The sequence below is a fragment of the Oratosquilla oratoria genome, chromosome 4 (assembly GCF_046742065.1).
Source record: "Oratosquilla oratoria isolate Oo_2021 chromosome 4, ASM4674206v1, whole genome shotgun sequence".
Taxonomy (NCBI): Eukaryota; Metazoa; Arthropoda; class Malacostraca; order Stomatopoda; family Squillidae; genus Oratosquilla; species Oratosquilla oratoria.
Genome location: NC_134780.1, coordinates 86,916,472 through 86,919,415, shown reverse-complemented (window position 1 = coordinate 86,919,415; position 2,944 = coordinate 86,916,472).

Here is a 2,944-nt window from a genome sequence, read left to right as displayed (position 1 = left end):
ACTTTAATTGCAAAGAAATCTGCTGGGAAGAAATGACAGTAAAGGGTGGAGACGGCTCATGGGGTAACGCTCTACTCGAGATGGTTACTGACCATACAATGACACAATGGATACAGGAGAACACTAGGTATAGAAATGAAGAAGAGCCATCGAAACTAGACCTAGTAATTACATCCGAACCTAGAATAGTGGACAAAATTGAATATAAAACACCAATAAGTAAAAGTGACCACATACTGATTGAACTGGAACTTAATGAAGAAAAATATATGAAAAGAAATTAACAATACAGAAAAGGAAGAATGATGTATGAAAAAACAAACTTTGATAAAATAAGAGAATTCTTTCAAAAGGAAAACTGGGAAGAAATATACAAAGAAAAAACAACAGTAGAAGAGAAATGGAATATTTTGACAAAAATTTACAAAAAAGGAGTGGAAAAGTATGTCCCAAGACAAAAACAAGAAAAAGAATATGTAAAATGCTGGTACAACAAAAGCTGTAGGGAGTTAAAAGACAATAGAGACAAAGCCTGGACCAGATGGAAAAAAGACAGAAGACCTGAAAAATGGAAAATATATACCTGCTATAGAAATGAATATGTACAAATGTGCAGAGAAGAAAAGAGAAAATATGAAAAAGATATCATAGAAAAGTGTAAAGATCAACCGAAACTATTCTACAGATTTGTAAACAATAAACTGAAAAACAAACAAGACTTGGAGAAATTAAGACAGGAGGGAGTTGAATACACTGAGGAAATGGAAATGGAGGAAATTATGAACAAACATTTTAAATCAGTGTTTACAAGGGAGAACATACAACCTGAAGAGAAAGAATGGAAAGAGAAAGTCCCCCCTATGGATGAAATAGAAATAACAAAGAATGAAATATTAACACACTTGAGTAATCTTGATGTCAGAAAATCGCATGGACCAGATGAAATAGCAAACTGGATACTAAAAGAATGCAGGAATGAACTGGCAGACAAAATACATAGCATACTAAATAGTTCCTTGAAAGAAGGAAAAGTTCCAGAAGATTGGAAAAAAGCAAACATAGTACCTATATACAAAGGAGGAAATAAAGAAGACCCTACCAACTATAGACCAGTCTCTCTAACAAGTACAATAGCAAAAATTTGTGAAAGAATTATCAAAAGCAGATGGGTAAAATATTTAGAAAAAAAACAAAGTGTTAAATCCAAGGCAATTTGGATTCAGACAAGGACGATCATGCGTCACCAATTTAATATGTTTCTATTCAAGACTAATAGATATAATACAGGAAAGAGATGGATGGGCGGACTGTGCATTTTTAGATCTAAAGAAAGCTTTTGACAAAGTACCACATAAGAAGTTGCTTAAGAAATTAGAAACTGAAGGAGGAATACAGGGCAAACTACTAAATTGGATGGAGGACTTTTTGCAAGAAAGAAAAATGAGAGTAGTGATAAGAAACCAGCACTCAAAATGGGATGAAGTAATAAGCGGTGTTCCGCAGGGAACAGTTCTGGCCCCAATAATGTTTGCTATATATATTAATGATATGGATGAAGGAATAGAAAGCTATATGAGCTTCTTTGCAGATGATGCAAAACTACTGAAAAGAGTGAAAACTGAAGAAGATTGTGAATCACTACAGAGAGATCTAAATAAAGTACAAGAATGGAGTAGGAAATGGGAGATGGAGTTCAATACAAAAAAGTGTAGTATAATGGAATTTGGAAAAAGCAAAAACAGAATAACAGGATCATATAAATTGGGAGAAGAAGGAATAAAAAAAGTAGAAAACGAGAAGGACCTGGGAGTCATTGTTATGAATAATATGTCACCTGAGAAACATATAAATAAGATTTTTGGAGAGACTTATAATCTAATAAGAACAATCAAAGTTGCATTTACATACCTGGATGAAGAAATGGTGAAGAAAATCCTAATCACCCTGATAAGACCAAGATTGGAATATGCAGCAACGATATGGTCACCAAGTACAAAAAAATGTATAAAAAAACTTGAAAGAATACAAAGAGCAATTACAAAACTGGCACCAACACTCTCAAAACTATCATATGAAGAGAGACTAGAAAAACTTGAACTACAGACACTAGAGCAAAGAGAGAGAGGAGATTTGATAGCTATTTACAGAATCATGAAAGGCATAGAAATTACTGACAGAGAGAATCTGATAAAATGGGATGACAGAAATACTAGAGGACACGGAAAGAAAATAAAAAAAGACAGCTATAGAAGAGATTTGAAAAAGAACAGCTTTCCTCACAGAGTAATAGACAGTTGGAACAAGTTAGATGAGAAAGTGGTGTGTGCAAAAACAATACATGAATTTAAAAATAGTTTAGATAAAATGAGATATGAAGACGGGACCCCACGAGCATAGCTCCCCTTCCCGTAAAATACAACTAGGTACAACTAGGTAAATACACACACACACACACACACACACACACACACACACACACACACACACACACACACGCACGCACGCACACACACATTTACGTGAGGGATCGGCAGGGCTGTGTGGATTTGGAGCCCAAGGCAAGGAGAAATTTTGGATGATAAGAGACGGCCTAGGACTAGGCAAAATAACTGGGACTCTAACTCCGGCTGATTTTGAATAGCGTTCTACAGCCAATTTCAGGCACAACAACCACTTAGTGGCAGTCACTCTCAGGCTGCCGCAGTGTGTCAGCCGATTTTCAAATAAGTATCATTGCTTAAAATATCATATATAAATTGCATAGTACTATAACTTCTTAAACATATTCAAGGACTTTAACACTCAAAAGTCGGGCGTGTAATTTAAACTAGAAGCAGTGAATCAGAAGCAACATGACAAGGTTTACATATGCATTCACTTTATTGGTTCAAATTTTCTACTATACCCTTTTCTAGTAGTTCAGCGACTAGTGAGTCTATACGGT